General features: G+C 36.6%; 1 pseudogene; it reads left to right on the plus strand.

Annotated features, from left to right (window-relative positions):
• The first annotated feature begins 1,488 nt into the window (after nucleotides 1-1,488).
• Nucleotides 1,489-6,535, plus strand: LOC130236140 (uncharacterized; annotated as a pseudogene).
• The last annotated feature ends 5,282 nt before the right edge of the window (nucleotides 6,536-11,817 follow it).

The raw sequence follows: 11,817 nt of genomic DNA on the forward strand, positions 1-11,817 counted from the left end.
TTCCTAAAAGACATATAACATTACATTTATCACATTGTTCAATTACAGTATTTATCGTCCGGTTGACTTTTTGAAATGATAGTGTTGTTTTACTCACCGTATCAATAGCGATGAATGAAGACGTTTTAATGGCTATCACCATCGCAGCCCACAACTCCTTAAAATTGTTTCCCTGCACGTCAATCACTGGCACTATCATTGAGGACGACATTATTTCTACCGGACAAAACTAACAGAATCACGCATTTGCTAACGGAGGATTTTTTTTTTTTTTTGCTTGTTACGTCACAAATGTGGGTCTACGTCACTGATATTGTGTAAAACAAAAGATGATCCTGTCAATGCAGATATTGTAGGCTTACCGAAAATATCATTTCGGTAAGCAAATAATACCATAACCCGAATATGCGTTAGCTACATGTCCAAACTCTCTACTTCGCGCAGTTTTACAGACTGTTCATTTAATTACTACTTTAAATGTCAAATGTATTTGTTCACTGCACCCCTCACGCTTCTATCAATCGTCTATGAAACATGTGAGTGTGTGTTTTCTTTCCGGTTAGAGGTTCTTCTAGGTTTAATGGCAGCTTCATAACGTTTGTTATCGCCACCCACTGGAATGGAGTGCAATGAATGACGTTTGGAGGACAAATAACTGTAGATCGCTTTAGCTTTTAACACAAAAACACAACGCAAATATAATAGGTGTAGTTATAAAAATAATGAACTGTAATACTACTTCAGGTCTGACTTTTTCGCATAGCTTATGTGACAACTAATTTATTTATTTTATTGATAGCAGCAGTAACGTTAGTAATATTGCATTTGGAGCCTTTTTTGTTTACGAAACTCAAATATCATCTGAACAAAAAAGTAACATTAGTCTATTTTGAAATGGCACCAAAGTAACATTATCTTTGTATACTGATGTGAATACCTGTAAATTTGAAATGTAAAACGTTTATGCACGTTTTACGTTGTTTTATTAACATTAATTATAATTGTTGTTTTTTTTTTATCTTTATTAACGTTACTTCCTAAATACAATAACAATGCGGTTGTTCCACTTATGGTGTAACGGTAGTGAAATCGTAAAACCAATTTTAAACGGTTGTTTTTCGTCGATGAAAATTAAACAGCACGAATGTAACGCAGCATTTCCACACAGGCAAAGTTAGAGTCGTCTCTCACGTAATACGTCATCACGTCTCTTGCCGAAGTTATCGGCGCCATTTTGGCTCAAACAAACTCTGCATTTCACTTACTAGTAAAACATATTCGTCTTCCAGATTCGCATTTTAAACTGAATCAATTAAAGAGACCGCCCGTAAACTCATTGTTTACGTCTGCTAAAACTACTGCTGTCTGTTGTTCTGAAGTCTAAAGGGTTTTTATAATACACCTGCTAAGTCCTCTGCTAGCAGACCGCTACTTATCATCGTTGTTTTGCCCAGATGTGAAGTTAAACACTTGGCGAATGTAATAAAAATGGGTGGATGCTCCGCTCCAAACTGCTCGAACTCTACAACTATTGGAAAGCAGCTTTTTCGCTTCCGAAGACCCGGTGCGCATGAGAAAGTGGCTCGTAAACTGTCGGCGTGATTTTGTACCGACTCCCTGCTCCAGACTGTGCCAGGCAAGTGAAACGCGTGCGCATTTAATACTCTGCATAAGAAAACAGATGTGCCTTCAGACGTCCCCTTTTGTAATCGTGTATATAGTCACAAAGTTTCATTTCCATGACTTGCAGACCACTTTGAGGAAAGCCAGTTGAGGAGATCGCCAGATCACCAGCAGGGGGAAGGAAACTCAAACCCAACGCAATCCCGACGCTGTTCAATGTGCCAGACCCTCCCTCTCCTGTCACCCCTCAAGCAGTATTACCTGTCAAAAATGAGCCAGGTAAATTTATCAATGCTGAGTCTCTAAGAGGACATATGAGATTAGAGGTAACATTATAGTTTGGTCACAGAGGTATAAGGTTCTTTTAAAATATGTGCGTTCCCTGGGAAACTTTGCATTTGTTTATCAAAGTTTTATGTTCTTCTGCAAGACTGTTGAAACTCCTAACATAGGCCTCCGTTTGTGTTTGCTCGTGAAAATATTGCATTTTCTCCCTAAACTTTCACAAAACGTGTAATCTGCTTACAAAACGTAATGCGTTCTCTAACAAAAAAAAGCATTTCTTAAGGAAACTATTCCCTTGAAACTGGTATGATCCCCTATTTAATTTCCCCAATAAACATATTGTATTTGCTCATAAAACATTAGCATTCTCTTCCAAAAGTACTGTTTCTGATGTCTCTTTGATTGCAAGGCTTTGCATTCTCCTTTGCATAATGCAAGTAATACATTTCTCTAAGAAATGCAGTATATTTTTACTAAGCTTTTCCTAAGTTAGTTTGTGTTGGCTTGCAAAACTTTTGCATTTAATCAAAAAGGCATGACAGTTTATTTTAGAAACTATTTGCTCGCAAACTTTTTCGATTTTCTCATTAAACGGTTCTCTCGTTATTGTGTTCTCTCACAAGTTGTGCATTTCCCCAATACGTTTTGCTTTTATTTTAGAAACCATTTGCAGGATCTTTGCATTTGCTTATCTCTAACACAAACTATTGTGTTTTCCCCAACAAATACTTAATTGGCTCGCATGCTCTCTCACAAAAGTACTGAATTTCCCCAGATATATTGCATGAGCCTCCAAACTTGACATTTCTCTATTTGGTGTTCTCTTGTGGATGAATTGCATTCACCAAGATCATTTGCATTTGTTTGCTACACTTTTGCATTCTCCAAGTATGATACTTTTTAGAGAAATGTTTGCTTAAACATTCGGACTCTTTTGCAAAAGTATTATTTAAATGAGCAAAATATTGCATTTAGTATATATTAGAGATAAAATATAAGTTGGGACAAAAACTGTAGTTTAATGCTGTTGAGAGTAAATGCTAATTTTGCAGGAAGACTGCTGTCTCTGACAAAAGATTGTGTTTCCCAAAGAAATGCAGTGCTCACTAACAAAAGCTTTGTGTTGTTTAGAGATATTTTGCATTTTCAAATAAAACTTTACATTTATATGTGTTTTTCTCCTGAGATACAAGTTTATGATCTTCATGCTATTCCAAACTATAGTTTCTAGCTTTTTCTGTGAAACTTTTAAACAACTCTGGACTCAAACAAACTTAATTTGGATTGAGATCGTTCAACATACCTTTTCCTTCATTCTTTAATTTCAAATGAAGTCCCTCTATAATTATAAAAAAAATCAGTAAGCAATCCCTTTTAATGTCACTTTTTGTATATTCTGTAATCATTGTAGTGGAAAAGGAGCTGAACATGGGGGATCATGGTTATGCCCGTCGGCAGCCCCCTGTGGATTCAGAGGAAGATGGCGTTCAGAGGGCAGAAGAGGAGCGACCCTGCTCTCTCTGCCAGCATTATAAACCAAGCTGGAGCAGCAACAACAGCACACAGTCAGACTACAGAGAGAGGTATGATATATTCTTATCAATCATAATAAATTACGCACATTAGAGTGACTGATTAAATATATAGCCATGTTACCTCAAACAAACACAAACTGCCAGAACAGACCAAGTATGTCACTAGATGCTTGTGAATTAAGATTACTGTATGTTATTTAAGTCGTTTTTTTTTCCACTGAAAATTAAAAAATGCTTAATTGTGACTTCTCACAGTTCTGACTTTCTTGAAGTTTTGGGTTGTCATTTCAAATTCCACCTTTGTTTTTTTTTTACACTTAACTATTTATCTTATGATTTTTGTATATCTCAAAGTTCTGAAGAAAAAAGAAGTCAGAAATGTGAGAATCTCAGCATTGCTGGAGATAAAGTTAGAGCTCAGAGAGCCTATAAACTCGAAATTGCAAAAAGCAGTTGTAATTTTTAGGAAAAAACATCAGAATTGGCAGATAACTTTTAGAGTTGTGAGATAAATGAAACTGAAATGATGATAAATGATAAACTGAACGCAGACACTCCAGTTTATTTCTCACTTTTCTTTTCTGAATGTTAGACACAAGTCAGAATTGTGAGATATAAACTGAGAATAGTGTCTCAGTAGTGAAAGTCAATGGTTTTCAGTCTCAGGCACCATTTACAATTGTGCATTTCTATTTTGAACTGGAGAAACCTTGTCACAGTTTATGCCTGGCATCCACATTACTCCAGTATCTCCAACTGGCAAAAACAAAGCGGTTTGAAAAGCTAAAGACTCGATTTTAATTTATTTATCAATCCTTTAATTAACCTTGAAGAGTTCAACTGATACTTCAGAGTTTATTATTCCAGAGAGACCTGGGGCCTCATGTACAAAGACTTGCATTGAATTCATTCTAAATAATGAGTACGGGCAAAGCTGTAAATTTGCGTACGCAATTTAACAAAAAAAAAAGATGTATGGAACGGTGCGTATGCGGAATCCAACGCATATTCTCTTTGTTCATCCAAATTAACGTGAAACACTGAGAGCACGTGCACGAGCTCAAAACCCCTCCCTGCCTCCCTCCCCCGTATAAATATTGGTAATGATTCCACATTGGCGAAACCAAATGAAAAAGCAATGACAAAAGCAAGCAAGAGGTGAAACTTCACAGAGTGTGAATTGGAGGTGCTCCTATCAGAGGTAGATTTGAGAAAAACTGTTGTTTGCAAGTTTGACCTCTGGAATTATTAACAAAGAAAAAAAATAGAGAGTTTAGCTGACGCGGTTAACGCAGTTGGTCTGAACATCGCACTGTGAGTGAATTAAAAAGAAATGGTCCGATGTAATGGTGCAGGTTAAGAGGAGAATAGTGTCGCATCATCAAAGTGTGGACCGAACAGGCAGGGGAACAGGGGATCCTGAACTAACACCCTTGAAGAGAGAGTGGCCTCAATTGTGGGGGACACTTTACTGTCTGGAGTAGTATCCGTGTATGTGGGAGACACAGATGTATTAGAGGAACGCTTTGTTAGGGCGGTATAGCAGCACCCCTCCGCTCTTATCAAGGCAGCGCCACTGGCATTTCAGCTGCCCAACTACATTTGAGCATCTCATATTATTTTCACATTTACTGAATGGAAATGTTTCCGATTCACGTATGCAAATTCGTCTTCAAATGGCACCTTTATAGCAATGTGCGTGCAGGTAGATTACACTGGGAAAACCGGCGATCGCTGCAATTTGCGCTTTAATGTATGGCTGGTCAACTGCATGGTATGGAAACCTTATATACCTGCTAGACATGCGGATGATCCCGTCCCATACAGCTTGCATTGCACGGGTCAAAGACGACTGTCTCTCACTCTCATTTTGGCATAATAATCAAGAAACTTTGCTGCTGTAGCTGCAGTAAGTGCAATGATATTGTGCAATAACAGCGCTGTGAAATATCATTGCAGTGACAGCAACAAAGTTTCTTAATTATTTCGTCGTAATGAGAGTATAGTTCCTATCCATATCAACCTAGAACCTAGGTCTTAAAGAGAAAACTTTAAGAGAGATGTGCTAAAATGAGAAGTGGAACTGAGAACTAACCACTATGACTTTTTGTTTTTGTTGGTATACAGGCGGAAGAGATGAAGAAACGTCTTACAAACTGAGTAAAATAGAAAAGGGGTTGCAGGTGTTCCTGTTTGAGGACCAAATACGTGCCCTGACATTAGCCAAGCGCTCTCGGAGGGCCGTGTGGTCACATGACACTTTACTGACCGCCCGAAAGATCCGCTGCGCTGTGGGGGTTAAAGGATACGAGTACCTCAGGGAACTTGGCTACCCTCTGCCTTCTTACAGGACGCTGTGCAATCGACTGGAGCCCAAAATGATGGTAAGCACTAGCATGCAGGATGAACTGGCAGAGCTGGGTCTGGGCATCATAGCAGCCTGTGACAGTCCAGAGGGCAACGTGACGAACGATGAAGGACTGATTGGAGTCATGACCTGAAACACTGTGTTTGTGAGACTCTGACGGAATTGAAATATGACCGTTAATCCAGGCAGGCGAAGCTAAAGCAGGACACACAGAGGATGTTTGGTATACGTTATTTTGGGTGGTAGTTGATGCATAAAAGCATTTGCATAAATACCACAGCAGCCTGGAGTTGGTTCACTTCCTTTTCGCGCTTCTTTTCTCTCAGATTGAATAAAATATTAGGGTTTTACTACATCTTACTCTGTAGTTGCAAGTCCCTCGATGCTAATATTGCTCCTGTGTTGAGGAAATGGAGGTGAATTGGTGGAATACTCCAGCTGTTTACAGAGTCCGTTAATGCTAAGAATGAGGCCTAAAAACCAAATGCTACGACTTTTAAGTTTGATTTTTGCTACTGAGACAAAGGTTTTAGAGTTCATGCTAGTTTCTCTGAGAGGTTGGCAAATGTGAGTTAAATGTTAAAATTGGAATGACAGGTTCCTATTTTAAATGGTATAAGTTTGGTATGTGATGTGTAGCGAAGGAAGTTAGCAGCCCAAAAAAGTTGTGCATAAAATGCCATCGCAAAAACGAATGATAAAAGTGAATGAAAAATAAAGTTCTGTCTGCAAAGCAAACCAGAGCTTCTGGTTTTATTTCAGTTGTATTCTTGTTTTGTCAGCCCTGTCTGGAGTATCATTCAATTCGGTTTCTAAAGAAACACAAAATTGTTCACCCAAAATTAACTTATTATTTTGCAAAACTATACATTTTGAAACATTTTTTTTGCATTCCATAGAACAAAACTGTTAATAACCAAACAGTGTTGGTTACCTTTGACCAGCGTTGGGGCTAACACATTACAAGTAATGCGAGTTACGTAATAATATTACTTTTCTAAGTAACGAGTAAAAATTAAGTAATATTTGAGTTACTTGTTTTTGTTTAATGTAACTCGTTTTACTTTTTAGATTAATTAATATGCTTTTTAAAAAAATTGTTTGTTTGCGCCAATGGCAAGTGTGTCGACACATGCACTCTGGTACCACGGTGGCCTGAGTTCGATTCCTACCTTAAGGTCCTATGCTGTTCTTTACCCACTCACTGCTCCCCACACTTTCCTGTCAATACTCTCTACTGTCCTATCCATTAAATGTGAAAACCCCCAAAAAACAATTATAAAAAAATAAGTGTAATCAAGTTGAATTGCACTCAATGAGAAAAAATGCCCCCCACAAGCAGGGCCGGATTAACCAATGGGCATTATGGGCACAGGGCCAGGGGCCCGTGCGCACATGGGGCCCCTGCGAGGGGAGGGGGGAAATGCCGATTTTGTAGTGTCTATTTAGGCTTAAGCTATGGTCACACCGGGCTTTGTGTGTGGGAAATTCTGTCGTGCAGCGCTGCGAAAAGGGGCGGGATTAAACAAGATGATTAGACATTAAAAAAGCGAGCGATTGCTCCATGTTTTAAATTTCTGTCCAGAGAGGTCATGTTTTCATCCTCGATTGGTCTCACGCAGTCAAGTGATGCAAATTCGCAGGTTAGAGTTCACCAAGCTTGAACTTTGCACCGCGGCAACCTGCGAAACTCGACGCATGACCCTGCGTTTCCGGTCTGACGCATTCGCGTGCGTATGAATGGAAGTCTATGGGAGGAAAAGTCAAGTGTGACCGCACCTTAAGTGCAAATAGCGCACCTCGTTGGAATAAGCTAGTTAACGCCCATCACCGTTTGATTGACAGAGACAACATAACTAAAGAGTGAAGCAGATAGCAACGTAGATCGTAAAGTGCATGGCAACATGTTTTGATGTGATCGATCATGAACCTGGTTCGAATCCAGCCTCTAATGAACACGTTCTTTTTTCTCCCACCACATATTAGATTTTGCATACTCTTCATCACGAGGAAGACAAGTAGAAATTATTAATAAGTGACTGTACTATTGAGGATTCAGATTCATAGAACTGGATTGGAAAGGTGTTATAACCAAATCATATGAATTATAAATTTGTAGAAGTTATACATATAAATACCCTTAAATATATATATTATATATATAAATATATATATATATATTATATATATATATATATATATATATATATATATTAGTACTACTTCTGTGAACTTGAACAAGTATATTAAAATCCATTAATTTTCACTAGTTGTATTAGTATTTTTTCAAAGTATGCTTTAAATGCGTTACATGATATACTGTACATATATTTCTAGTCTACAAAGATTTAACTTATTTTTATTTTAAAAATGTGGACAATACATTATAGATAATTTTATTAAAAAATATTTTATTAATCTAATTTTATTATTCATCTAGGGGTGCGGTCAGGTAGGGGACCTACAAGACTTGTGCGCAGGGGCCTCTGAATTCTTAATCTGGCCCTGCCCATGGGAACAGGCAAAAAACAAGATGGCAGAGCCTAATTTTTGTGATGGAAGTGTTCTCATTATTTAAACGCAAGGAAGAAAAGGGGACAGTCTCAATGGACAATGATTTTACCGAAATAAAAAAAAAAACACATTGCTTTAAACTTTTATTATTCTGTATATACAGCATTAATAACGTCAGGAAGTTCTAAGAAAGTAACAATATTCAATTTTTTTTTTAAAGTTATACAGTGTGTCATTAAATACAGAGCTCCTCTATTTAAAAAAATACTCTTCAAGTGCTGAAAGAGATCAAGTCTCAGGAAGGTATAAAAAAAAGTAACCCAAAAGTAATGTAACTCATTTCTTTCCATAAAAGTAACTAATGCTACCAGTTACTTTTTGGGGGGAGTGACTCAATATTGTAATGCATTACTTTCAAACCATTTTATGGGCAAAAAGCGCTGAGAAAATTCTCAGGTTCTTCTTTTATGTTCCAGAAATGGAGTCAGGCAGGTTTTGAAATACACGATGTTGAATATCTGATGACAGGATTTTTATCTAAGGGTTAATAAACCCTTGGAAAACTCCCTCCATGTTGTCTTATTGAGTGTTTTTTTTTTTTTTTTTTTTTTTTTTTTTTTTGAGACGTTAACTTAGAACATGTTCAATTTATTTACTTTTTTCTTTGGGTACTCATGTCTGCTCGGATATTTAGAGAGGGCTAAAGGTTATTGCATTATGGATTAAAGTGTGTACTTTGTCCCAATCATTTCAAGGATGAAGCGCAGCTGTTTGCAAAACTAAAATCAATTTCCCTGTTCATGATATGGTGTAAGAGCTTTCAATAATGTTTTGCTTAGTGTAAATCTCAAACTATTCATTTTGTTTTTTTACTTCAAGGCTACACAAAAAAGCTCTAATTTGTTTTCTCATTTATTTAGTGTGTGGTGCACATCTGAGATCCCATAGCTTGTCAATTGTCCCATGATTTTTAATGGAAGGGGATGAGCAAAAATATTCTGATATATTTAAATATTTTTGCAGAATTTTATTATTATTATATATATATTTTTTTTTTGTTGCTGGGCTGTTTACTGGAATCCATTGCATCATTTGAGCTGGACAGTAAATATGTAGACGTGCACTTGTTTTCCACATGACTTGATCATTTAATGTTTACCTCAAGCAAACACAGACTGCTAGAGAGAAACTCGGCTACAACAACAGCCATGAACAGACCAGGGGCATCACTAGGCTCTTTAATGCAGGGAAATACTACTAATCAATCATTAAAGGGACAGTTCACCCAAAACTTGTCATCATTTGCTCACTGGTTTGCAACAAAAACCAGTTCAACTTCACTTTTCTGTTGAACACATTAGATATTTTAAAGTGCTGAAACATGTTGTTTGAAATAAATGTAGAACTTAATGAAAGCCTACAAAGGTCACAATTACGAGAAGTAGTGACCTTTTATTGGCAAAAATCTTTTAAAATTGTTAGATATATAAAACTGAATTTGTATATTGAATTTATCTCACTTCTGAGTTACGATTCTCTTTTTTTGTCTGAATGTATAAGAGACTAGATAGGATAGAAGGGGAAATTTTTTGTTTATATGTATGCTAGAAATTACTTACCTTAAAAAGTAATTGTAACTTAACATTAAAGTTTAAATTCACATTGAAACAGCTTGTATAATTAAAAAATAGCTTAGTAAGTTAAAATTAGCGTGTTTTCATAACTTATTGTTTGTATTTTTTTACAGTGTACTTACTATTTCCTGATTAGAAAATACTTTAATGCTAAACAATATGCTAGACATATTCTTTTGTCAAAGCATGCAAGATTTCTCTCGTCTTGTTTACAGTCAGAACTAACAATGACAGATTTACGCATGAATTAATCTAACAGGTTGAAAAAAAAAAGATTGACATTTTTCACAAAGCACTTTTTTATTTATCTGCTTTAATTTGATCACATTTACATCCAAATCAGGTGAACGTGGTAGGAATTACAACAGTTTGCTTATGTACCTCCCACTTGTTAAGGGTCCAAATATATTGGCTTCTAAGCTGTTCCATGGCTAGCTGTGTGTGTTATTCCATTATCCCAGTTACAATGAGCAGATAAAAGGTCTAGAGAAGTGTGCTATATGCATTTGGAATCCGTTACTGTTAACTTAACTTAGATCAAGATGAGATCTAAAGAGCTGTTGCTATCAGTAAAGAAAGCCATCATTAGGCTGAAAGAACAAAACAAACCCATTAGAGAGATGGCAAAAACATTAGGTGTGGCCAAAACAACTGTTTGGAACATTCTTAAAAAGAAAGAACGCACCAATGAGCTCAACAACACCAGAAGACGAGGACCAGGAGACCAAGATCAACTTGTACCAGCGTGATGGGAAGAGAAGAAAAGGAACTGCTCATGATCCCAAGCAGTAAAGCATGGTGGTAGTGACATGGTGTAAGTATGTATGGCTGTCAATGGAACTGCTTCTCTTATATTTTTTGATGATGTGACTGCCAAAGAAAGCAGCAGTATCAATTTTGAATTATTTCAGACAATATTTTCTGCCCATACTATGCCAAATTCTTCAGAACTCATTGGACGGTGCTTCATAAGGCGGATGGAGAATGACCCAAAGCATACTGCAAAAGCAAACAAACAGTTTTTGGAGGGAAAAAAGTGGAATGTTATACAGTGGTCAAGTCAATTACCTGACCTGAGTCTGATTGAGCTTGCATTACACTTGCTGAAGACAAAACTGAAGGGAAAATGCTCCAAGGACAAGCAGGAACTGAAGACAGTTGCTGTAGAGGCCTGGCAGAGCACCAACAGAAATGAAACCCAACATATGGTGATGTCTATGCGTTTCAGGCTGTAATTGACTGCAAAGGATTAAGTGAAAATTAAGTGAAAGTTTGATTTATGATTATTCTTCTGTCCAATTGCTTTTGGTCCCTTAACAAGTGGGAGGCACATATGCAAACTGTTGTAATTCCTAAAGCGTTCACCTGATTTTTCAAACTAAAGCTGTCTGCAGTTGACACATCTTGATTGTTTCATTTCAAATCACTTGTGTTGGTGTATAGAGACAAAAATGTTAGAATTGTGCTGATGTACAAATATATATGGACCTAACTGTGTATATACGTATCAAAATATGAGCACAATTGATGGGCATCCAGAAACTCCTCTGGAATTAAACTGACCTCAAACGACACACCAGTATTTGTATTTTAATTTAGGTTCCATTAATTTTCCAATTTTTTTCTCAAAATTCTTTTCATGATTTTCTCAGTCACTCTATATTTGTTATGTATATTTAGAGCATATATTTACATTTTTATTTGTATAATTTTTTAATTATTATTCAATCATTATTATTTTTAAGGATTTTAACTCATTGTAAATTTTATTCACCCATGATATTACACAAAATTAACTTTAATATTAATGACAGCAGAAATAATAAAAACAGAAGATGTCATTAAAATCTTGTTTAGT

The sequence above is a fragment of the Danio aesculapii genome, chromosome 2 (assembly GCF_903798145.1).
Source record: "Danio aesculapii chromosome 2, fDanAes4.1, whole genome shotgun sequence".
NCBI lineage: Eukaryota > Metazoa > Chordata > Actinopteri > Cypriniformes > Danionidae > Danio > Danio aesculapii.